Source organism: Phyllobates terribilis, unplaced genomic scaffold (assembly GCF_046119375.1).
Source record: "Phyllobates terribilis strain yellow unplaced genomic scaffold, ASM4611937v1 Scaffold_187__1_contigs__length_3656778, whole genome shotgun sequence".
Lineage (NCBI taxonomy): Eukaryota > Metazoa > Chordata > Amphibia > Anura > Dendrobatidae > Phyllobates > Phyllobates terribilis.
In genome coordinates, this window is record NW_027362947.1 from 2,039,165 (window position 1) to 2,065,420 (window position 26,256).

The 26,256-nt window shown below is 43.6% G+C and overlaps 7 non-coding genes and 4 pseudogenes across 7 annotated transcripts; all 11 read right to left on the reverse strand.

Annotated features, from left to right (window-relative positions):
- Positions 1 to 566: 566 nt before the first annotated feature.
- LOC141213209 (U2 spliceosomal RNA) lies at positions 567 to 749 on the reverse strand. Its single transcript, XR_012282762.1, has one exon. It is a non-coding gene; the product is annotated as a U2 spliceosomal RNA (small nuclear RNA).
- Positions 750 to 3,702: 2,953 nt separating this feature from the next.
- Positions 3,703 to 3,893, reverse strand: LOC141213260 (U2 spliceosomal RNA). Its single transcript, XR_012282776.1, has one exon. It is a non-coding gene; the product is annotated as a U2 spliceosomal RNA (small nuclear RNA).
- Positions 3,894 to 5,008: 1,115 nt separating this feature from the next.
- LOC141213261 (U2 spliceosomal RNA) lies at positions 5,009 to 5,199 on the reverse strand. Its single transcript, XR_012282777.1, has one exon. It is a non-coding gene; the product is annotated as a U2 spliceosomal RNA (small nuclear RNA).
- Positions 5,200 to 6,314: 1,115 nt separating this feature from the next.
- LOC141213263 (U2 spliceosomal RNA) lies at positions 6,315 to 6,505 on the reverse strand. The gene has a single exon (XR_012282779.1). It is a non-coding gene; the product is annotated as a U2 spliceosomal RNA (small nuclear RNA).
- A 1,115-nt stretch (positions 6,506 to 7,620) lies between these two features.
- On the reverse strand, positions 7,621 to 7,824 carry LOC141213200 (U2 spliceosomal RNA; annotated as a pseudogene).
- Positions 7,825 to 13,979: 6,155 nt separating this feature from the next.
- LOC141213264 (U2 spliceosomal RNA) lies at positions 13,980 to 14,170 on the reverse strand. The gene has a single exon (XR_012282780.1). It is a non-coding gene; the product is annotated as a U2 spliceosomal RNA (small nuclear RNA).
- A 1,115-nt stretch (positions 14,171 to 15,285) lies between these two features.
- On the reverse strand, positions 15,286 to 15,514 carry LOC141213204 (U2 spliceosomal RNA; annotated as a pseudogene).
- A 760-nt stretch (positions 15,515 to 16,274) lies between these two features.
- On the reverse strand, positions 16,275 to 16,366 carry LOC141213234 (U2 spliceosomal RNA; annotated as a pseudogene).
- Positions 16,367 to 17,478: 1,112 nt separating this feature from the next.
- On the reverse strand, positions 17,479 to 17,669 carry LOC141213265 (U2 spliceosomal RNA). Its single transcript, XR_012282781.1, has one exon. It is a non-coding gene; the product is annotated as a U2 spliceosomal RNA (small nuclear RNA).
- A 1,115-nt stretch (positions 17,670 to 18,784) lies between these two features.
- On the reverse strand, positions 18,785 to 18,957 carry LOC141213169 (U2 spliceosomal RNA; annotated as a pseudogene).
- Positions 18,958 to 25,758: 6,801 nt separating this feature from the next.
- Positions 25,759 to 25,949, reverse strand: LOC141213266 (U2 spliceosomal RNA). The gene has a single exon (XR_012282782.1). It is a non-coding gene; the product is annotated as a U2 spliceosomal RNA (small nuclear RNA).
- Positions 25,950 to 26,256: the final 307 nt, after the last annotated feature.

Here is a 26,256-nt window from a genome sequence, read left to right on the forward strand (position 1 = left end):
TTTTTGGGTTGGGTTCTCTTTTATAGTCTGCAGGCATTAAATGAAAGAAGTCAGTGTTCCAGCAGAAGGAGACAACGTTTCAGAAAAGGCATTGTAGCAAACCAAAAAATAAATTTTAAGCGCAGCAGAGTAACCAGCGCACATACCTGTTAGCTCAGGTGAGTTTAAAAGGCTGCTGTTGATAACAAGGGCATTTGCTAAATAGATGGTGTGTGTGCAACAATATACTGAAAGGTCAATTATATTGTGCAGCTTATCTCACCACCTGTAGTTATTTAGGTGAAAGCTCCAAAATGCTTGCCTAATATGTCTGTTTATCCAAAAGGAAGTAAAAATGGAGAGCTAGAAAGATAGCATTGCATCACATTACATGGCAATGCAATGCACAGTTGCTGAAGTTGAACCAAAATGAGCTTGTAATCTGGCTTCTGCAACTTTGAACATGAAAAATCCAATGAGGAGAAGAAAAGCAAAGCCAAAGAGTCCATCCCAAAATCCGACAAACAAGCAAAATGAACAAAAAACATTGAATTCAATTCTTTCTGATTTTAGAAACTGCATTAAAGAAGGGGTGCACCGGTCCTGGAGATACTGCAATACCAGGTCAATGCGTGGAGTGGACAGAGCAAGCTCTTTTTCCATCTCCCTGTTCTAAAAATCCATTTAATATATGGTCCCCAGATAGGGGACGTATCAGATATTAAACTGATAAGAACAGATTTTTTTTTTTTTTTTTTTTCCACTCAGATTACAAGTCCCATATTTACCATTTCATGCTTTGCAATGATTTCCAAATGGTATTAGGTTGTTATCCATCATTGTGGGTCATATATCCATTTTTCCAATCTTATTTTATATATATACGTTTATATTATCACAATACAGTTATTCCATATTCTTTACATCACAACATTACAATCTTTACCATTACGATTTAAGGCAACATTCCTCTCTTCAGTCCATATGCTGCCAAGGCATTCAAAAGCCTTCCATCCAGAAACCGACCATCCCAAGCTTCTTCTACCTCTTTAGCCAACGACTGAGGTATTCTGTAAGTTGAAAAAAAACGATGCATATCGCTATAAATGTTATTCCACACTTTGCGCCTTAGACTAGCCTGACTCCCCCCTTCACAACTCTCTAGCATTTTCAACACTTCTTGTCTCTCCTCCATCTCCCTCATATTTTTTTCTGAAACATCCTTTGCTTTACTAGAGTCCTTCCCAGATGACAAAACTCCTTCAATTTCTTCTCTGGCTTCACATGCGACATCCTCTCTTTCTTCTTCACTAGTTTCTTCACCCTCCTCCTCCTCTTCCATATTACTTACAGCACCTTCCTTTTCATCCTGACTGGAGGACTCACTTTCCTCCTGATCTTCTGACTCCCTATCCACCTTCACTTCTTCTTCCAAGCTAGTATTTTCAATCTCAACGTCTGTGATATCACTCTCAGTATCTTCTTCCATATGATCACCTTCTTTTCTTATATCTCTTATTTGTTCCTCCTTCTTTTGAGATATGTTCTCTTCCGTTTCATCATGGGGGGCAGCTTCAGACTCTTCTTCTTTTCCATCTTCCTTGTCAACTGACTTCTCCTCCCTTTTATTGACAGGACAGCAATCATATAAATGACCACTGCCACCACATAGATTACATTTCTTACTTTTTTCACAATTCTCTGCCTTATGTCCCACTTCTTCACACTTGGCACACCACTGTAATGTACAGGAATCCTTTTCATGGCCATACTGTTTACAACGCCTACAAAACTTCGGCATACCTGTAAAGAACATATCTCCATTAACTGTCCCGATTTTGAATCTACTTGGTGGGAGTACCACAACACCATCCGAACTTTCCTTGAACTTGACCAGGAACCTCCACCTCGTGGTCCAAAAACCATATCGGTTAAACATTTTGCCAGCAGAACTCACTTTCTCACAGTACCGGGATAAAAAGGTCATGATCTCTTCTTCCAATATGAAAGGACTATACATCCTTATTACTATTAGCCTTTCCTTCCTAGGAAAATGCGACACAAAAAAAACACCTTCAAGTATCGACTCTTCCTTCACTAGATCCATTCTCTTCCAAAAGTCAGAAAAGATATCTTCTGAACAAAAAATAACATCATATATCCCTCTCTTCGGGAACTCCAACATAGACAAAACTTGTTCCATTTGAACTTCCAATAGTCCAAACAAAATCTTCTCTACCAAAAAAAACAAGCCAGACTTCTTCTTCTCTGGATCCAAAAAAATAAACCGCACTGCATTCTTCAGTCTTGCAAAAACTGGGACCTCTTCACAGGTCAGCATATTTGGGCTTCTCCCGTCCATATCTTCACACCAAACGTGGCAAAAATCCTCCTCGCCTACTTAAAAAAAGCAGGCAGGCTGATCGCCCCTCGTTGCCCAGGGACTAATCCGACTCCCCAAAAGCAGCAAGGGGGTGAAGCCGCACTGCTACATGCAGCGATCCCCCGAGGCCAAGGAGCCGGGTACCCAAGGCACCTCTCAGCCAAGACCAAGGCAGCAACCGGTAGATCACTGCACTTGATCTTAGCCAAAAGGCCGAGAAGCGATAACCAGAATTGGTTTCAAACTACGGAGCCACCCAAGGATCCTGAAAAGTCCATTTGTGGAGATGAGCTCCTGGACTCCCGTTAAGAAGACATGTTGTCAACCTCTAGATCCCTTACATGCCTGCACTTTTCGGCTTGCTGCTGCTGCAATCCACGCGTTTTAGATCTGCATAACTCCACCTCTTTAAACACAGCACCTTCACCCCCTGCTGTTCCCACCCGCCTCAACACCGTTGGAAGGGAGGAGAACCAATTAAGGCGGGGGGTGGGGTGGAACGAGCAGCTGTCTACCCTTAGCAGGAGGGCTCCTGATTACATACCTCTCCTGCTGCTGCTGCTGCTGGCTGTCCAGCAGCAGACTGAAGGTGGCTGCTGCTGTGCACAGGTATATAAAGGCTCAGAGCCTATTATGACACGCGCAGCCAGCGTTCCATTGCCACATTCCATCTACTGCAGGCAGGATACCTGGCTGGCTGAATGTCGCTGAGAAGCTCACAGAGACCGCCATAAGCAACAGTTTAACAGAATGCCACAGACTAATCAACCAAACTTTTTGGGTTGGGTTCTCTTTTATAGTCTGCAGGCATTAAATGAAAGAAGTCAGTGTTCCAGCAGAAGGAGACAACGTTTCAGAAAAGGCATTGTAGCAAACCAAAAAAGAAATTTTAAGCGCAGCAGAGTAACCAGCGCACATACCTGTTAGCTCAGGTGAGTTTAAAAGGCTGCTGTTGATAACAAGGGCATTTGCTAAATAGATGGTGTGTGTGCAACAATATACTGAAAGGTCAATTATATTGTGCAGCTTATCTCACCACCTGTAGTTATTTAGGTGAAAGCTCCAAAATGCTTGCCTAATATGTCTGTTTATCCAAAAGGAAGTAAAAAGGGAGAGCTAGAAAGATAGCATTGCATCACATTACATGGCAATGCAATGCACAGTTGCTGAAGTTGAACCAAAATGAGCTTGTAATCTGGCTTCTGCAACTTTGAACATGAAAAATCCAATGAGGAGAAGAAAAGCAAAGCCAAAGAGTCCATCCCAAAATCCGACAAACAAGCAAAATGAACAAAAAACATTGAATTCAATTCTTTCTGATTTTAGAAACTGCATTAAAGAAGGGGTGCACCGGTCCTGGAGATACTGCAATACCAGGTCAATGCGTGGAGTGGACAGAGCAAGCTCTTTTTCCATCTCCCTGTTCTAAAAATCCATTTAATATATGGTCCCCAGATAGGGGACGTATCAGATATTAAACTGATAAGAACAGATACTACACTTGATCTTAGCCAAAAGGCCGAGAAGCGATAACCAGAATTGGTTTCAAACTACGGAGCCACCCAAGGATCCTGAAAAGTCCATTTGTGGAGATGAGCTCCTGGACTCCCGTTAAGAAGACATATTGTCAACCTCTAGATCCCTTACATGCCTGCACTTTTCGGCTTGCTGCTGCTGCAATCCACGCGTTTTAGATCTGCATAACTCCACCTCTTTAAACACAGCACCTTCACCCCCTGCTGTTCCCACCCGCCTCAACACCGTTGGAAGGGAGGAGAACCAATTAAGGCGGGGGGTGGGGTGGAACGAGCAGCTGTCTACCCTTAGCAGGAGGGCTCCTGATTACATACCTCTCCTGCTGCTGCTGCTGCTGGCTGTCCAGCAGCAGACTGAAGGTGGCTGCTGCTGTGCACAGGTATATAAAGGCTCAGAGCCTATTATGACACGCGCAGCCAGCGTTCCATTGCCACATTCCATCTACTGCAGGCAGGATACCTGGCTGGCTGAATGTCGCTGAGAAGCTCACAGAGACCGCCATAAGCAACAGTTTAACAGAATGCCACAGACTAATCAACCAAACTTTTTGGGTTGGGTTCTCTTTTATAGTCTGCAGGCATTAAATGAAAGAAGTCAGTGTTCCAGCAGAAGGAGACAACGTTTCAGAAAAGGCATTGTAGCAAACCAAAAAAGAAATTTTAAGCGCAGCAGAGTAACCAGCGCACATACCTGTTAGCTCAGGTGAGTTTAAAAGGCTGCTGTTGATAACAAGGGCATTTGCTAAATAGATGGTGTGTGTGCAACAATATACTGAAAGGTCAATTATATTGTGCAGCTTATCTCACCACCTGTAGTTATTTAGGTGAAAGCTCCAAAATGCTTGCCTAATATGTCTGTTTATCCAAAAGGAAGTAAAAAGGGAGAGCTAGAAAGATAGCATTGCATCACATTACATGGCAATGCAATGCACAGTTGCTGAAGTTGAACCAAAATGAGCTTGTAATCTGGCTTCTGCAACTTTGAACATGAAAAATCCAATGAGGAGAAGAAAAGCAAAGCCAAAGAGTCCATCCCAAAATCCGACAAACAAGCAAAATGAACAAAAAACATTGAATTCAATTCTTTCTGATTTTAGAAACTGCATTAAAGAAGGGGTGCACCGGTCCTGGAGATACTGCAATACCAGGTCAATGCGTGGAGTGGACAGAGCAAGCTCTTTTTCCATCTCCCTGTTCTAAAAATCCATTTAATATATGGTCCCCAGATAGGGGACGTATCAGATATTAAACTGATAAGAACAGATACTACACTTGATCTTAGCCAAAAGGCCGAGAAGCGATAACCAGAATTGGTTTCAAACTACGGAGCCACCCAAGGATCCTGAAAAGTCCATTTGTGGAGATGAGCTCCTGGACTCCCGTTAAGAAGACATGTTGTCAACCTCTAGATCCCTTACATGCCTGCACTTTTCGGCTTGCTGCTGCTGCAATCCACGCGTTTTAGATCTGCATAACTCCACCTCTTTAAACACAGCACCTTCACCCCCTGCTGTTCCCACCCGCCTCAACACCGTTGGAAGGGAGGAGAACCAATTAAGGCGGGGGGTGGGGTGGAACGAGCAGCTGTCTACCCTTAGCAGGAGGGCTCCTGATTACATACCTCTCCTGCTGCTGCTGCTGCTGGCTGTCCAGCAGCAGACTGAAGGTGGCTGCTGCTGTGCACAGGTATATAAAGGCTCAGAGCCTATTATGACACGCGCAGCCAGCATTCCATTGCCACATTCCATCTACTGCAGGCAGGATACCTGGCTGGCTGAATGTCGCTGAGAAGCTCACAGAGACCGCCATAAGCAACAGTTTAACAGAATGCCACAGACTAATCAACCAAACTTTTTGGGTTGGGTTCTCTTTTATAGTCTGCAGGCATTAAATGAAAGAAGTCAGTGTTCCAGCAGAAGGAGACAACGTTTCAGAAAAGGCATTGTAGCAAACCAAAAAAGAAATTTTAAGCGCAGCAGAGTAACCAGCGCACATACCTGTTAGCTCAGGTGAGTTTAAAAGGCTGCTGTTGATAACAAGGGCATTTGCTAAATAGATGGTGTGTGTGCAACAATATACTGAAAGGTCAATTATATTGTGCAGCTTATCTCACCACCTGTAGTTATTTAGGTGAAAGCTCCAAAATGCTTGCCTAATATGTCTGTTTATCCAAAAGGAAGTAAAAAGGGAGAGCTAGAAAGATAGCATTGCATCACATTACATGGCAATGCAATGCACAGTTGCTGAAGTTGAACCAAAATGAGCTTGTAATCTGGCTTCTGCAACTTTGAACATGAAAAATCCAATGAGGAGAAGAAAAGCAAAGCCAAAGAGTCCATCCCAAAATCCGACAAACAAGCAAAATGAACAAAAAACATTGAATTCAATTCTTTCTGATTTTAGAAACTGCATTAAAGAAGGGGTGCACCGGTCCTGGAGATACTGCAATACCAGGTCAATGCGTGGAGTGGACAGAGCAAGCTCTTTTTCCATCTCCCTGTTCTAAAAATCCATTTAATATATGGTCCCCAGATAGGGGACGTATCAGATATTAAACTGATAAGAACAGATACTACACTTGATCTTAGCCAAAAGGCCGAGAAGCGATAACCAGAATTGGTTTCAAACTACGGAGCCACCCAAGGATCCTGAAAAGTCCATTTGTGGAGATGAGCTCCTGGACTCCCGTTAAGAAGACATGTTGTCAACCTCTAGATCCCTTACATGCCTGCACTTTTCGGCTTGCTGCTGCTGCAATCCACGCGTTTTAGATCTGCATAACTCCACCTCTTTAAACACAGCACCTTCACCCCCTGCTGTTCCCACCCGCCTCAACACCGTTGGAAGGGAGGAGAACCAATTAAGGCGGGGGGTGGGGTGGAACGAGCAGCTGTCTACCCTTAGCAGGAGGGCTCCTGATTACATACCTCTCCTGCTGCTGCTGCTGCTGGCTGTCCAGCAGCAGACTGAAGGTGGCTGCTGCTGTGCACAGGTATATAAAGGCTCAGAGCCTATTATGACACGCGCAGCCAGCGTTCCATTGCCACATTCCATCTACTGCAGGCAGGATACCTGGCTGGCTGAATGTCGCTGAGAAGCTCACAGAGACCGCCATAAGCAACAGTTTAACAGAATGCCACAGACTAATCAACCAAACTTTTTGGGTTGGGTTCTCTTTTATAGTCTGCAGGCATTAAATGAAAGAAGTCAGTGTTCCAGCAGAAGGAGACAACGTTTCAGAAAAGGCATTGTAGCAAACCAAAAAAGAAATTTTAAGCGCAGCAGAGTAACCAGCGCACATACCTGTTAGCTCAGGTGAGTTTAAAAGGCTGCTGTTGATAACAAGGGCATTTGCTAAATAGATGGTGTGTGTGCAACAATATACTGAAAGGTCAATTATATTGTGCAGCTTATCTCACCACCTGTAGTTATTTAGGTGAAAGCTCCAAAATGCTTGCCTAATATGTCTGTTTATCCAAAAGGAAGTAAAAAGGGAGAGCTAGAAAGATAGCATTGCATCACATTACATGGCAATGCAATGCACAGTTGCTGAAGTTGAACCAAAATGAGCTTGTAATCTGGCTTCTGCAACTTTGAACATGAAAAATCCAATGAGGAGAAGAAAAGCAAAGCCAAAGAGTCCATCCCAAAATCCGACAAACAAGCAAAATGAACAAAAAACATTGAATTCAATTCTTTCTGATTTTAGAAACTGCATTAAAGAAGGGGTGCACCGGTCCTGGAGATACTGCAATACCAGGTCAATGCGTGGAGTGGACAGAGCAAGCTCTTTTTCCATCTCCCTGTTCTAAAAATCCATTTAATATATGGTCCCCAGATAGGGGACGTATCAGATATTAAACTGATAAGAACAGATTTTTTTTTTTTTTTTTTTTTTTTTTTTTTTTTCTCCTCAGACGAGGAAATTCCACAGTCTATGGAAACCAGACAAAGGAAAATTCCATCAAAACAGCTGCGTCAAATCCAATACGCAATTTGCTGTCCCCATCATCATCGGAAATATTTATTTCATATTTCAAAACAACAATAACAAAAATCAAGAGGTACTAACAATATATCTCCACTTTTTAACTTTCCATATTCCCTCCGCATCCACTTCCCCTCTCCTCTTTTTGTCCCATAGGAAATACACATACATCTTCCCCAAAATCACCTTCACACTATCCTTTACAGCAATTTCCTTCCTTTTAAACACATACACATTCCTCACATCCCATAACACTTCCTTTATACACGCAAGCATCAACCACAAGACTCTTTCCTTCGTCCCATCACATATTCCCAAACCAAACATAAACAACTCAAAAGACAACAAATTCACACCACACAATTCTTTACACAAAGGCCCCATTCTCCCAATCACATCTCTAGCATACTGGCAATTCCAAAAAACATGCAACACACTTTCCCTTCCACCACAGCCATTTCTTGGACACATTTCACTCCTCACCAAACCTCTATTCCTCTGAAACTCTCTCACAGGTAATACTCCATGTAAAGACTGCCACACAACTTCACTCTGTTTGTTGGTCATACCACTCATCCGCACTTTCTTCCAAACCTTCTGCACATCACCACCCCTAACCATATTTATTCCACATTCTACCTCTCTACATTCAATCATCCTATACACAGCCTTCTTATTCTCCAGCAATCTCACATCTGCATCACACAGTTCATACCTCACCAAAAACTTATAAACCCACACATACCATACAGGCACCTCAAAAGGAATCGGACATCGCAAATCCCTTTCTTGCCACTTTAAACGAAACAAATACGCTCCAAATAAATACCTACACATAGATGAAAACTTTCCATCCGCCCTAATCACTTTCAAAACAAACACAACGATATTCACACCAAAAAACACGTCCAAATTCGGAAAACCCAAACCACCTTTTTCCACTCTTTTAACCAAAATTTCTCTCCTAGCTCTCTCCATTTTCGAGTTCCACAAAAAAACAAATAAAATTCTATTCAAGCTTCTCATACACATATATCCTGGTGGAAATACTACCGCAATATATAAAAATATTGGCAACACCACACTCTTAACAATTAAAATCTTCCCAAAAAAGGATAAACTCCTCAATTTCCAAAAATTCAACTTCTGCTCAACTTTTCCTTTCGCATCATCCCAACTTTCTTTCCCATCCAAACTCTCTGAAAACTTCACACCCAAAACTTTAATAGGTCCATTCACTACATTCACACCTACATCCCTACTTAAACTTCCGCCTCCAAAACCCTTACACTCACTCTTTTCCCAATTCACTTTAAACGCAGATGCACCACAAAAAATAGACACTAACAACTTCACCCGCCTCACCGAACATTCAGAATCACATAATACACACACGTCATCCATATAACCACTCACCTTCCATTCTTTTCCTCCACCTCCCGGCACTTGCACACCACGAATTACCTTATCTTTCCTCAGCATACACAACAATGGCTCAATTGCACAAATAAATGCTACAGGGGACAAAGGACACCCCTGTCGCACACCCGAAAACACATTCACTTTCCTACCCACATACCCATTCATTAAAACACAGCTATAAACACCCGCATACAAACTTCTCACTCGCCCAACAAAATCAGCCGGAAAACCCATTTTTAACAACACTCTGAACAAAAAAACATGCGACAACCTATCATAAGCCTTTTCAAAATCCAAACTTAACAAAAATACACTCTTCTTACGACCCATGCAATCCCATAGACAATCTCTTAACATACACACACACTCATGAATCCGCCTCCCAGGTACCGCACAACACTGCTCATCCCCAATCACACTCTCTATCACATCACGCATCCTATTAGCCATAAGTTTTGCATAGATTTTATAATCACAATTAAGTAACGTTATTGGCCTCCAATTCCTCAGACTTTTCAAATCCCCTTTCTTAGGAATTAACACAACCATACCTGCACGCATACTCTCAGCCACCTCCATGTTTCCCCACATATACTTACATACATCCACAAAGTCCTTACCAATCACACCCCACATCACACGATAAAATTCTACTGGGAGGCCATCCTCCCCCGGCGTCTTATTCAAAGCCATACTACACATAACCTTCCATACCTCATCACCAGTCACCTCACCCATCACTCTCTCTCTTTCTGCTTCACTCAACTTACTCTCTAACACACTCAAAACATCATTCTCCAAACATTCATCCCTCTGTTTCACTGCATACAGATCCTCATAAAACTTAGCCACCTCTTCACACATATCCTCTCCACTCACCTCACTTCCATCTGCTCCATACACCACGCTCATACTCTGTTTCTTTCCAAAAACTTTTTTAAAGAAAAACCGAGAACATTTCTCATCCTGCTCCATCTTATCAATCTTTGCCCTAAACACTATGCTTCTCCCTCTCTCCAACAAAAACTCACTAATCTCCTTTTTTACCTCTAAAATATCCTCCTCCACCTCAACTCCTCCTTCCCTTAACTTATACAAAACGCTCAACCGCGCGTTCAGTTTAACAAAACTCTCTCTTTTAATTGCTGCATACTTGTATCCTAAATTTTTAAAGAACATTTTTGTTTGTTTCTTCACCCAGTCCCACCACTCACAAACATTCCCAAACTCATTTTTATGCTTACACCATTCTTCATACCGCCTTTCATACTCCTTTCTCACATCTTCATTCTCTAACAGTTTAACATTTAACTTCCACAATCCTCTCCCAAACACTCCATCAACTTTTATATCCAACTCACACAACATACACACATGATCTGAAAAAAGAACGTTTTCCTGCCTATAATTAACAGAAACCATATTTTTAGAAATAAAACAATAATCCAATCTGGATTGTACCCTACCACTCTCAGAAAAGAAAGTGTTCAACAAAGGATTCATGTTACACACGCGCTGCATATCACACAACCCAAAATCATTCACTAACTCCAATAATGCTTTCCCAGACACATCCACATTCACTCTCCCCACATCACAGTTCATATCACCCACAATTACCACAGGTATTCTTCCTGGAACAAAAAGCTTAATTTTTTCAAATAAATTTTTGCGCTCATTTTTTTCAACTGGCGCATAAACATTAATAACACAAAACTTTACATTCTTGTATACAAAATTAGCAAGGATACATCTCCCCACCTCAATAACCAAATAATCACTCAAAACAACCTCCCTTCCTTTAACCAAAATACCCACACCATCATTCTTATTACATGCACTCCCCGACCACACAGACGCTCCATAAGACCATTCATCCCCTTTCACACCATCCACTACCCCACATTCTTGTAAACAAAAAATAGATGCATTTTGCATAGCTAAAAACTCAAAAATAGCAGCTCTTCTTACTTTACTTTTAAACACTCTTACGTTTTGGGACACTATGGTAAATCCCATAATACTTCTACTCCTTCACCAATTACACAAAGAAATAGCCTTTGGCCTAAACCAAAGCTCACAAGAGGACAAAAAGAAAAAACATTTACAATATTATATGGTGACACTATCCAGCACCACCACTATCCTCCTCCGCCATCAGAACAGAACAGCTGGTTTCCGACCCGCTGGCTTCACCAGCCACACTCCTCATTCTGGCAGTTCTGATCTTCCTCTGAGGCTCACTAAAATCTGCATCATCACTGCCCCCACCATCCTCCCTACGACTCTTCTTTGCACCCCTATCATCCTCCGAAGAAAAATCTTCAATGTTTTCAGGACCCGAAGGGTGTTCAGGACTGTCGGGTTCCGAGATTTGCACTTCACATCCTGTTGCGTCCATTGCCTCTCCAAAAGTCATCATCTCAGGCAGCTCTGCTTCCACCACTTTCCTAGATATTCTTGCAGACACTGCCTTTTTCTCCACCTTTGCCACTTCCCTCCAGAACTCCTTTTCTTCCCTCCGCTTCTTCCTCATTTCTTCAGCAGAAGAAGAACATGGTCTCAGGGACACCTCCTCTGGCGCCGTAGAGGGAGAGGCTCTACCAGTTTCCCGCCTCCTTCCCTCTCTCTCCTCCCTCTCCAATCTTTCCAGCACTTTCAGTGCGCTTGCCATCTGCCTCCTCTCCAGCTCCTCCTCCTTCTGTTCTTTATCAGAACGTCTAGGTGCACTCATAGGACAGTCCTTATACATGTGATCACTACTCCCACAGACATCACAGGACTTGGCCTCTGGACACTGGTTGGCCATATGCCCCTCCTTTCTGCAATTTCGGCAACACTGCCCTTTAAGGCATGTTACCATGGTATGTCCGAAAGAAAAGCATCTACGGCAAAACATGGGCTGGCCTGGGTAAAAGAGGAAACCTCTATGGCCTGCAACGGAAAAATTTGATGGAGGGTGTCTAAAGCCCCCCACACTGTCAGGATCCCTTTTCAATTTCACACGGAATTTATACTGACAGTTAAAGATTCCTAGACAATTGACTTGCTTCACTCCCTTCCGCACATATTCACAGTAGCGAGAGAGGAAGCACTCCAGCAGCTCAGGGTCTGTAAAAGGGTTATAGACAGTCACAGTCACCTCCTTTTCTTGCAGACCAAACAAAGGTTCCCATCTAACTCCTTCCAAGCAGGGGTCACTAGAGTGACCACGGAGCCATTCAAAGACATTAAGGCAAACATCCTGGTCCATAAAGGTAACGTCATAATTACCTTGACGTGAAAATTCGTTGACACTGAAGATCTCAGAACGTCTTGCTCCAGCTTTGCCTTCAACGATGTCTTGGACAATGAAAACCACGTTGTTCTTGTTCTGGTCAGATGGATCCACGGACAAACGGATGGTGTTCTTCACAAAAGACATCTTGGATTCTGTCGGTATGGAATACCACAGGAAAAAGCAGAAAATCCTCCACAAAAGGGTCCGGATTCCTCCAGGAGACTCGCACCAATCAAGGTACAGTCATACGATCTTAGCCAAAAGGCCGAGAAGCGATAACCAGAATTGGTTTCAAACTACGGAGCCACCCAAGGATCCTGAAAAGTCCATTTGTGGAGATGAGCTCCTGGACTCCCGTTAAGAAGACATGTTGTCAACCTCTAGATCCCTTACATGCCTGCACTTTTCGGCTTGCTGCTGCTGCAATCCACGCGTTTTAGATCTGCATAACTCCACCTCTTTAAACACAGCACCTTCACCCCCTGCTGTTCCCACCCGCCTCAACACCGTTGGAAGGGAGGAGAACCAATTAAGGCGGGGGGTGGGGTGGAACGAGCAGCTGTCTACCCTTAGCAGGAGGGCTCCTGATTACATACCTCTCCTGCTGCTGCTGCTGCTGGCTGTCCAGCAGCAGACTGAAGGTGGCTGCTGCTGTGCACAGGTATATAAAGGCTCAGAGCCTATTATGACACGCGCAGCCAGCGTTCCATTGCCACATTCCATCTACTGCAGGCAGGATACCTGGCTGGCTGAATGTCGCTGAGAAGCTCACAGAGACCGCCATAAGCAACAGTTTAACAGAATGCCACAGACTAATCAACCAAACTTTTTGGGTTGGGTTCTCTTTTATAGTCTGCAGGCATTAAATGAAAGAAGTCAGTGTTCCAGCAGAAGGAGACAACGTTTCAGAAAAGGCATTGTAGCAAACCAAAAAAGAAATTTTAAGCGCAGCAGAGTAACCAGCGCACATACCTGTTAGCTCAGGTGAGTTTAAAAGGCTGCTGTTGATAACAAGGGCATTTGCTAAATAGATGGTGTGTGTGCAACAATATACTGAAAGGTCAATTATATTGTGCAGCTTATCTCACCACCTGTAGTTATTTAGGTGAAAGCTCCAAAATGCTTGCCTAATATGTCTGTTTATCCAAAAGGAAGTAAAAAGGGAGAGCTAGAAAGATAGCATTGCATCACATTACATGGCAATGCAATGCACAGTTGCTGAAGTTGAACCAAAATGAGCTTGTAATCTGGCTTCTGCAACTTTGAACATGAAAAATCCAATGAGGAGAAGAAAAGCAAAGCCAAAGAGTCCATCCCAAAATCCGACAAACAAGCAAAATGAACAAAAAACATTGAATTCAATTCTTTCTGATTTTAGAAACTGCATTAAAGAAGGGGTGCACCGGTCCTGGAGATACTGCAATACCAGGTCAATGCGTGGAGTGGACAGAGCAAGCTCTTTTTCCATCTCCCTGTTCTAAAAATCCATTTAATATATGGTCCCCAGATAGGGGACGTATCAGATATTAAACTGATAAGAACAGATACTACACTTGATCTTAGCCAAAAGGCCGAGAAGCGATAACCAGAATTGGTTTCAAACTACGGAGCCACCCAAGGATCCTGAAAAGTCCATTTGTGGAGATGAGCTCCTGGACTCCCGTTAAGAAGACATGTTGTCAACCTCTAGATCCCTTACATGCCTGCACTTTTCGGCTTGCTGCTGCTGCAATCCACGCGTTTTAGATCTGCATAACTCCACCTCTTTAAACACAGCACCTTCACCCCCTGCTGTTCCCACCCGCCTCAACACCGTTGGAAGGGAGGAGAACCAATTAAGGCGGGGGGTGGGGTGGAACGAGCAGCTGTCTACCCTTAGCAGGAGGGCTCCTGATTACATACCTCTCCTGCTGCTGCTGCTGCTGGCTGTCCAGCAGCAGACTGAAGGTGGCTGCTGCTGTGCACAGGTATATAAAGGCTCAGAGCCTATTATGACACGCGCAGCCAGCGTTCCATTGCCACATTCCATCTACTGCAGGCAGGATACCTGGCTGGCTGAATGTCGCTGAGAAGCTCACAGAGACCGCCATAAGCAACAGTTTAACAGAATGCCACAGACTAATCAACCAAACTTTTTGGGTTGGGTTCTCTTTTATAGTCTGCAGGCATTAAATGAAAGAAGTCAGTGTTCCAGCAGAAGGAGACAACGTTTCAGAAAAGGCATTGTAGCAAACCAAAAAAGAAATTTTAAGCGCAGCAGAGTAACCAGCGCACATACCTGTTAGCTCAGGTGAGTTTAAAAGGCTGCTGTTGATAACAAGGGCATTTGCTAAATAGATGGTGTGTGTGCAACAATATACTGAAAGGTCAATTATATTGTGCAGCTTATCTCACCACCTGTAGTTATTTAGGTGAAAGCTCCAAAATGCTTGCCTAATATGTCTGTTTATCCAAAAGGAAGTAAAAAGGGAGAGCTAGAAAGATAGCATTGCATCACATTACATGGCAATGCAATGCACAGTTGCTGAAGTTGAACCAAAATGAGCTTGTAATCTGGCTTCTGCAACTTTGAACATGAAAAATCCAATGAGGAGAAGAAAAGCAAAGCCAAAGAGTCCATCCCAAAATCCGACAAACAAGCAAAATGAACAAAAAACATTGAATTCAATTCTTTCTGATTTTAGAAACTGCATTAAAGAAGGGGTGCACCGGTCCTGGAGATACTGCAATACCAGGTCAATGCGTGGAGTGGACAGAGCAAGCTCTTTTTCCATCTCCCTGTTCTAAAAATCCATTTAATATATGGTCCCCAGATAGGGGACGTATCAGATATTAAACTGATAAGAACAGATTTTTTTTTTTTTTTTTTTCTTTTTTTTTTTTTTAGCCCGAATTCGTGTACAAAACCCGAGTGCGCTTAAAAAAGTGACAAGTGCCACAAAAAAAGTGCACTAGGATGCTGGTCTTCTTGAAACCCTCTCCAAAAGGAGAAGGGTCCCCCAAACCATTCCCCGTCCCTCCGAGCCAAAAGGCCACAGCGAGGAACAGGGACAAAAAGCCACCTCCAGCCGAAGCCAGAGGCGACCCAATCTTACCCCCAGCACCTGCCCGAGTTCTCACCCGAGCAAGGCACTGGGAGCCAAAGACTGTGCTCCCCTCCCGGAAGAGGGGAGCCAACAACGCTCTCCTCCCGAAAGAGGAGAGCCAGGGGGGTTCAGGGGGGAGCGGAACCTGATGGCCACACACTCCCCCCCTAGACCTGCCAAGAGAGGAACCCGTAAGGGAACCGCATCCCGACAAAATCCTAGTAGGACGTGACACACGTGAATAAGTGGACACACAGTGACAAAGAAATTAAATAAATAGTGAAGGTTTCACAGTATAATACTGCCCGGACCTTCGACCGGGAATTGAAAAATTCCCCATCCTAAGGCCAGAAGGCCCGGAATAAGGGTGTGTGCGAAGAAAGAAAATTTGAAGTGCTTGTGCAAATGTGCCATAAACTCAAGTGGGGTTCCCAATCCCAGTGAGTTAAGGCACCCCAGGGTCACCACTCCTGGGGCACTTCACACTTCGGGCTTTCGATCTTCCCCGGCCCAATGGCGTCGATCCTGGGGGGCCATGCTTTCCACCAGATGACTATATTAGCCACCTGGCGTACTAACTAGCGCCTAAACCCCAGTGTGCATAATGTATCAATCTACTAGGGCGGCCAACATCCAAAACCGCCTTTTCAAAAGATACTACACTTGATCTTAGCCAAAAGGCCGAGAAGCGATAACCAGAATTGGTTTCAAACTACGGAGCCACCCAAGGATCCTGAAAAGTCCATTTGTGGAGATGAGCTCCTGGACTCCCGTTAAGAAGACATGTTGTCAACCTCTAGATCCCTTACATGCCTGCACTTTTCGGCTTGCTGCTGCTGCAATCCACGCGTTTTAGATCTGCATAACTCCACCTCTTTAAACACAGCACCTTCACCCCCTGCTGTTCCCACCCGCCTCAACACCGTTGGAAGGGAGGAGAACCAATTAAGGCGGGGGGTGGGGTGGAACGAGCAGCTGTCTACCCTTAGCAGGAGGGCTCCTGATTACATACCTCTCCTGCTGCTGCTGCTGGCTGTCCAGCAGCAGACTGAAGGTGGCTGCTGCTGTGCACAGGTATATAAAGGCTCAGAGCCTATTATGACACGCGCAGCCAGCGTTCCATTGCCACATTCCATCTACTGCAGGCAGGATACCTGGCTGGCTGAATGTCGCTGAGAAGCTCACAGAGACCGCCATAAGCAACAGTTTAACAGAATGCCACAGACTAATCAACCAAACTTTTTGGGTTGGGTTCTCTTTTATAGTCTGCAGGCATTAAATGAAAGAAGTCAGTGTTCCAGCAGAAGGAGACAACGTTTCAGAAAAGGCATTGTAGCAAACCAAAAAAGAAATTTTAAGCGCAGCAGAGTAACCAGCGCACATACCTGTTAGCTCAGGTGAGTTTAAAAGGCTGCTGTTGATAACAAGGGCATTTGCTAAATAGATGGTGTGTGTGCAACAATATACTGAAAGGTCAATTATATTGTGCAGCTTATCTCACCACCTGTAGTTATTTAGGTGAAAGCTCCAAAATGCTTGCCTAATATGTCTGTTTATCCAAAAGGAAGTAAAAAGGGAGAGCTAGAAAGATAGCATTGCATCACATTACATGGCAATGCAATGCACAGTTGCTGAAGTTGAACCAAAATGAGCTTGTAATCTGGCTTCTGCAACTTTGAACATGAAAAATCCAATGAGGAGAAGAAAAGCAAAGCCAAAGAGTCCATCCCAAAATCCGACAAACAAGCAAAATGAACAAAAAACATTGAATTCAATTCTTTCTGATTTTAGAAACTGCATTAAAGAAGGGGTGCACCGGTCCTGGAGATACTGCAATACCAGGTCAATGCGTGGAGTGGACAGAGCAAGCTCTTTTTCCATCTCCCTGTTCTAAAAATCCATTTAATATATGGTCCCCAGATAGGGGACGTATCAGATATTAAACTGATAAGAACAGATACTACACTTGATCTTAGCCAAAAGGCCGAGAAGCGATAACCAGAATTGGTTTCAAACTACGGAGCCACCCAAGGATCCTGAAAAGTCCATTTGTGGAGATGAGCTCCTGGACTCCCGTTAAGAAGACATGTTGTCAACCTCTAGATCCCTTACATGCCTGCACTTTTCGGCTTGCTACTGCTGCAATCCACGCGTTTTAGATCTGCATAACTCCACCTCTTTAAACACAGCACCTTCACCCCCTGCTGTTCCCACCCGCCTCAACACCGTTGGAAGGGAGGAGAACCAATTAATGTGGGGGGTGGGGTGGAACGAGCAGCTGTCTACCCTTAGCAGGAGGGCTCCTGATTACATACCTCTCCTGCTGCTGCTGCTGCTGGCTGTCCAGCAGCAGACTGAAGGTGGCTGCTGCTGTGCACAGGTATATAAAGGCTCAGAGCCTATTATGACACGCGCAGCCAGCGTTCCATTGCCACATTCCATCTACTGCAGGCAGGATACCTGGCTGGCTGAATGTCGCTGAGAAGCTCACAGAGACCGCCATAAGCAACAGTTTAACAGAATGCCACAGACTAATCAACCAAACTTTTTGGGTTGGGTTCTCTTTTATAGTCTGCAGGCATTAAATGAAAGAAGTCAGTGTTCCAGCAGAAGGAGACAACGTTTCAGAAAAGGCATTGTAGCAAACCAAAAAAGAAATTTTAAGCGCAGCAGAGTAACCAGCGCACATACCTGTTAGCTCAGGTGAGTTTAAAAGGCTGCTGTTGATAACAAGGGCATTTGCTAAATAGATGGTGTGTGTGCAACAATATACTGAAAGGTCAATTATATTGTGCAGCTTATCTCACCACCTGTAGTTATTTAGGTGAAAGCTCCAAAATGCTTGCCTAATATGTCTGTTTATCCAAAAGGAAGTAAAAAGGGAGAGCTAGAAAGATAGCATTGCATCACATTACATGGCAATGCAATGCACAGTTGCTGAAGTTGAACCAAAATGAGCTTGTAATCTGGCTTCTGCAACTTTGAACATGAAAAATCCAATGAGGAGAAGAAAAGCAAAGCCAAAGAGTCCATCCCAAAATCCGACAAACAAGCAAAATGAACAAAAAACATTGAATTCAATTCTTTCTGATTTTAGAAACTGCATTAAAGAAGGGGTGCACCGGTCCTGGAGATACTGCAATACCAGGTCAATGCGTGGAGTGGACAGAGCAAGCTCTTTTTCCATCTCCCTGTTCTAAAAATCCATTTAATATATGGTCCCCAGATAGGGGACGTATCAGATATTAAACTGATAAGAACAGATCCGTTTTCAAACAAGCTTTATTTAAATCAGACATACATCATAAATTACAAACAAATCACAAAGACTTGAATAAAATATGACATAAAACAAATACAAGGTCAGATTTAAAAAGCGCATAAAAGCATAAAAAGCATAAAACACAGTTTTGCATATAATTTGCATAAATAAATACATATGTCAAATGCAAACACCATAGCTTTTTAACTTTATCTTTTTACAATCAGGTAGTATGAAAACTTTTCACAAAGAACATATCCGATACTATATTTGAAACAAATCACAAATACTGGAATAAAATATGACATAAAACTAATACAGAGTCAGAATTAAAATGCACTTAAAAGCATAAAAAGCATAAAACACAGTTTTGCATATAATTTACATAAATAAATACATATTCCAAATTTGCAAACACCATAGCTTTTTTGCTTCATTGATTCCCATCTTTTTACAATCTCTCAGGTAGTATGTAAACATTTCACAAAGAGCAAGCCCAATACAATCTTTGACAGGAATAAATTCACGTTTAAACAATAATATATTGCGCACTTTCCATAAAGCTTCTTTTAAACAGTTTATTATAAGCCATGCGACTCGTGCTTGTTTCATGGTTGGGCATTTAATTATCCCATATATTATAATGTCACAATTAAGGGTTTGTATACCACATATCCATTTTAGGAGGGTGCCCACCGTCTGCCATAGCTCTTGTGCGTAGGGGCAATCCCACAGTAAATGAAACACTGACTCGTTTGGGGCGCATCTTTCTCTGGGACATCTAGCACTAGCCACCAGCCCCCTATGATGCTGAAAAGCTCTCGTAGGGAGACATTGGTGAACAACCTGCCAAGCTAAATCCTTTTGTGAGTTGCTAAGTGCAGGACAGGCCACGTTGTTCCACACCAGGCGGCACCTGGAGATGGAAAAATTAGACACATCCTCCATCTCCTCATGTCCCTTACAAATAACTGTTAACTTACGTTGATCAAATAAAAGCTGACGATCAACTTGGGTCAGATCATATTCTGAAATGACCTTCTCCAAGATCTTGTAATGCTTAGGGGGAGATAAGAGAAAAGGACAATTAACAGTCATACTGAAGTTCAACTTTCGGAAAAGAAACCCAGTTGTATATCTAAGAAAACAAGAGAAAGCCCCAACATTATTCAAGCTTTTGCAACAAAATACAAAAAACTTGATAAATAAAAACAATTTTAAATCAGGGAACCCTTTACCCCCATTTTTCTTGCTTTTACATACCACCTCCCTCCTCAATTTCTCCATTTTGGATCCCCACAGAAAATAAAACATGGGCTTCATAAGTCTTTTAAGATACAGAGAATTAGGGGGAAAAACCATAGCGGCATACAAAATGATAGGAAGCAAAACCATTTTAATTACAAGAATCTTGCCCTCCATTGTTAGTTTTCGAGTTTGCCATAAAGAGATCTTCTGATTTAATTTATTCAAAACCAAATCCCAGTTTTCAATACCATCATTAGCAGGATTAAACAAGACACCCAGGATCTTGATTCCTACTGTTTGTGTGGGAACCCTAGGCGGATCTGACTCCCATTGACCCATAATCATACAGTCACATTTATTTATATTCAACTTAAACCCAGACCCAGCACTAAAAATTTCAGTAATTAGAATTGCTCTGTTAATAGATGCTGAGCTAGTGCCATATACAGATATGTCATCCATATATCCAATGGCTTTAACTTGTTGTCCACCCCCACCCGGAATAAAAATGCCCCTAACCACCTTGTCCCGACGCAGCAGGCACAACAGTGGCTCAATGGAGCAGACAAATAAAAGTGGGGACATGGGGCAACCTTGTTTAACACCGGAAAGAAGCTCCACCTCTCTAGTTAAAAAACCATTGACTAAAATCCGGGCAGATGACTGTTTGTATAAAAGCGCAATTTTCTGAATAAAAGAATCAGGGAACCCCATCTTTCCCATAACTTTAAAAAGATAAAAGTGGGAGACCCTATCAAACGCTTTCATAAAATCCAAAGATAAAATAGCTAGTGGCTGTTTTCTATCTTTTTGAAACCAGATAAGATCACGAATTAGGTTTAGATGCTCCCAGATTGATCTCCCGGGGACACCACACACCTGATCTGGATGAATTACATTTTTAATAACTGCTTTAAGACGACCAGCAACAACTTTAGCTAAAATCTTGTAGTCTGTATTTAATAGTGAAATAGGCCTCCAATTCTCCAACTTTGATTTATCACCTTTCTTAAAAATTAATGTAATCATACTTTTACGCCATGAATATGGTAATAAATCAGCCTTAGAGGCTTCACAAACTACTTGTATAAAATCCTCCTTAATTAGATCCCAAAAGCAAAGATAAAATTCAATAGGAAGGCCATCTGATCCAGGAGCCTTACCTTTATTAAAACTCTTAAGGGTCTCTTCAATTTCACTGGGTAAAAGTTCTTTAGCTAAAAAAATCTGGTCATCTTTATTTAAAAACTGGGATAAAACATTAAGATTCTCTGTAAAAGCAGGTTCATCAACATTTTTAATACTAAAAAGATCTCTATAAAAATTAGCAGTATGCTCTAAAATGCCCACAGTGGAAGATTGTCCTTCTAGCTCAGTAATCACTTGTTTTTTGTCACTCATTTTTTTAAAGAAAAACCTTGAGCAGGTCTCACCCTCTTCCAAATATTTCACACGGGTATTAAATATAATTTCTTTACCCTTTTGTTCCAGGAATTTTTGGATTTCTGTCTGGATCTTGGCAATCTCATCATCCACACCAGGTACTCCCCACCCCTTAAGCTTAAGGAGAGTTTGCATCCTGACATTAAAATCTTTAAAACATTTCCTTTTTTCACGTGCCTTCCTTTTACCAATTTTAATAAAAAATTCTTTAATACGGGTTTTAACACACTCCCACCACCCCAACATACTCTGATTTGGGTGTTTCCGTCTTCTCCAACTCTCATACTTTGCATAAAACTCCGCCCTTACCAGTTCGTCTTCTAATAAGAGCACATTCAATTTCCACATACCTTTTCCAACTTTTGCTTCCTGTGGAGTTTGCAATACATTGTATAGTAATACATGATCAGAAAAAATATTTTCTATTAGACCAGCATTCTTAGGTTTAAAAACATCAGAAGAGGAAAAAATAAAATCAATACGAGATGACATCCCTCTACCCCTCCATGTATGCCCAGGGTCAGTAGGGTAGGACTTTCTCCAAGCATCTAATAATTTGAGGTCCGTTGTCAAATGTTTTAACAGACTGGATGTTTTGTCTGTTCTTCCATTAGTATCACCTCCACTCCTCCCCTCCCCCAACATGACACAGTTAAAATCCCCTCCCACTATCACAGGGGACGGACCTGATAAAAACAAAGGGATGACATTAAAAAGGGAAGCACGCTCATTTTTCTCTGGGGATGCATAAACATTAATAAGACGACAGGTAAAACCATTTAAAATAACATGAGTTGATAAGGCACGACCTGGAACTATTTCAGTGATGGATAAAACATTAACATTTTGACATTTGAATAAAATCCCAACCCCGGCAGCTTTATTTTCATTGGACCCTGACCAAATAGAGGGTCCTGCTGACCAGTCCATTTTTAAGTTGGGGTATGACAAATCGTGATCAATACCGCATTCTTGCAGGAAAAAAATGTCAAAGTTCAGAGTCATTAACCAAGCAAACAAAGCAGCCCGTCTAACAGGGCTCTTTAGGCTTCTCACATTTAGTGAGGCAACACGGATTTCTGCCATGTTAGGTGTTTTTTATTGATTCATTATACTCTGAATCTGAATCAATAATTTGTGACAGAGAAGGTGAAGGAAGGGATGACACAGTTCGTAAACTGTCCGTTTCATCTGAGTCCGTGAAATCCTCAATTAAGTTAGTCCCCTCTGGGCTGAGAATTTTTGCAGCACTAGATAGAAAGACTTTACGGGACATCTGAGGCAGGTTATGCTCCTCCTGCGCCTCTTCACGACTTCTCTTACCACTGGCGCTGAGATCCATCCGATCCTCCGAATCCACCCGATCCTCACCAGGCACTGCAGCAGGTGGAATACCCGCAGACCCTCCAGGAGCACCAAGGGACATCATCTCCGGAGCAGGATGACCATCAGGACCAGCAACAGGTTCACCAACCACTGCACGACCTCTATCATCCAGGCAGGCAACAGGACATCCATCAGGAATGGTTCCAGGACATCCATCTGGACTGGCATCAGGACATCCATCTGGACTGGCATCAGGGCATCCATCTGGGTTGGCATCAGGACATCCATCTGGATTGGCATCAGGGCATCCGTCTGGATTGGCATCAGGGCATCCGTCTGGACTGGCATCAGGGCAGACATCTGGTCCAACATCTGTGCTGACATCAGCAGGGGTATCTGGATGGACATCTGGATTCGTACCAACAGCTCCAGATTTTCGCCTCTTTTTTGGTTCCCTCTCATTTCCGCTCTGAGAAGGTGCCATCTCCCCACCAGGTGAAACCTGGACCCCTGCAGGAGTAGGCAAAGGCGTGACCTCGGCTACAGAGGCCGGGTTTTTCCGCAAAGGTACCGACAGAGCATCGACTGAGTCAGACTGTTTTTGACCTTTAGTAATGTCCACAAAGCTTTTTCTGGGGTCACCCGGGCTGACCCTGCTGGCATCAGCAGGAACTCCTGCGGAACTAGCCGCAGGCGCCCGAGAGCCACCACGAGACCTTGTCCGCATCGGACAATTACTGAACAGGTGAGTAGACATTCCGCACCCACTGCAGGTCTTACTGTTCTTACAGTCCTTTGAGGCATGACCCCATTGTCCACAGTTGTGGCACTGACTCATCCGCTCGTTCTTACAATCGCTCTGTGCGTGACCAAGGTCACCACACCTACGACACCTGAATGGTTGTCCATCATAGAAGAGGTAGCCATGGTCTCTTCCCAGCACCACTGTGGAGGGGGGGTGCATAAGGCCTTCTACACCCCCAGGGTCAAGTCTGAAGCGTACCATAAAGCGTCGTTTCCCATTCCAGAAACCACTCCGACCTTTGACTTTCCCCGTAAATCTGACAGATGTACAATATCTGCTCAGAAAAAGCTCAATATCATCTGTGGACACATGGGGGTTAAACATGTATACCACAAGGGGAACGTCAACTTCGCCATAGAGACCCGTAAAAATCACTCCGTCCAACAGCTTGCTGTTACGGTGGCCCTTAACGCATTCGTAAAAGTGCTGGCAGGCAACCTTGGTCGAGAACGTGAGAATATATGTACTCTGCCCCTTCTCCTGCAGGCAGTAAACATCATGATCTTTCACGTTCAACAGATCTCTCAAAATCTGTACATAGAACTCACGGGGGTTGTCATATCCGACGTGGTTTGCTGGAACCTCGATACGCACCGAGTTCCTGATCTGGCCGGAGCCAGTGGAAAATTGAAATGAACAAGGCATCTCACCAAAGTGGCAAAGGCTTACCGTCACCACGGGCTCGGCCTTTCGCCTGGGGATCGCAACTTGTTGCCCGGGGACTAAGCCAGCTCCCTAATAGCAGCAGGGGGGTGAAGTCCCACCAAAAGGTGAGACGATCCCCCCAGGCCAAGGAGCCGGGTACCCCGGGCACCTCTCAGCCAAGACCAAGGCAGCAACCGTTAGATCACTGCACCTGATCTCAGCCAAAAGGCCGAGAAGCGATAACCAGAATTGGTTTCAAACTACGGAGCCACCCAAGGATCCTGAAAAGTCCATTTGTGGAGATGAGCTCCTGGACTCCCGTTAAGAAGACATGTTGTCAACCTCTAGATCCCTTACATGCCTGCACTTTTCGGCTTGCTGCTGCTGCAATCCACGCGTTTTAGATCTGCATAACTCCACCTCTTTAAACACAGCACATTCACCCCCTGCTGTTCCCACCCGCCTCAACACCGTTGGAAGGGAGGAGAACCAATTAAGGCGGGGGGTGGGGTGGAACGAGCAGCTGTCTACCCTTAGCAGGAGGGCTCCTGATTACATACCTCTCCTGCTGCTGCTGCTGCTGGCTGTCCAGCAGCAGACTGAAGGTGGCTGCTGCTGTGCACAGGTATATAAAGGCTCAGAGCCTATTATGACACGCGCAGCCAGCGTTCCATTGCCACATTCCATCTACTGCAGGCAGGATACCTGGCTGGCTGAATGTCGCTGAGAAGCTCACAGAGACCGCCATAAGCAACAGTTTAACAGAATGCCACAGACTAATCAACCAAACTTTTTGGGTTGGGTTCTCTTTTATAGTCTGCAGGCATTAAATGAAAGAAGTCAGTGTTCCAGCAGAAGGAGACAACGTTTCAGAAAAGGCATTGTAGCAAACCAAAAAAGAAATTTTAAGTGCAGCAGAGTAACCAGCGCACATACCTGTTAGCTCAGGTGAGTTTAAAAGGCTGCTGTTGATAACAAGGGCATTTGCTAAATAGATGGTGTGTGTGCAACAATATACTGAAAGGTCAATTATATTGTGCAGCTTATCTCACCACCTGTAGTTATTTAGGTGAAAGCTCCAAAATGCTTGCCTAATATGTCTGTTTATCCAAAAGGAAGTAAAAAGGGAGAGCTAGAAAGATAGCATTGCATCACATTACATGGCAATGCAATGCACAGTTGCTGAAGTTGAACCAAAATGAGCTTGTAATCTGGCTTCTGCAACTTTGAACATGAAAAATCCAATGAGGAGAAGAAAAGCAAAGCCAAAGAGTTCATCCCAAAATCCGACAAACAAGCAAAATGAACAAAAAACATTGAATTCAATTCTTTCTGATTTTAGAAACTGCATTAAAGAAGGGGTGCACCGGTCCTGGAGATACTGCAATACCAGGTCAATGCGTGGAGTGGACAGAGCAAGCTCTTTTTCCATCTCCCTGTTCTAAAAATCCATTTAATATATGGTCCCCAGATAGGGGACGTATCAGATATTAAACTGATAAGAACAGATACTACACTTGATCTTAGCCAAAAGGCCGAGAAGCGATAACCAGAATTGGTTTCAAACTACGGAGCCACCCAAGGATCCTGAAAAGTCCATTTGTGGAGATGAGCTCCTGGACTCCCGTTAAGAAGACATGTTGTCAACCTCTAGATCCCTTACATGCCTGCACTTTTCGGCTTGCTGCTGCTGCAATCCACGCGTTTTAGATCTGCATAACTCCACCTCTTTAAACACAGCACCTTCACCCCCTGCTGTTCCCACCCGCCTCAACACCGTTGGAAGGGAGGAGAACCAATTAAGGCGGGGGGTGGGGTGGAACGAGCAGCTGTCTACCCTTAGCAGGAGGGCTC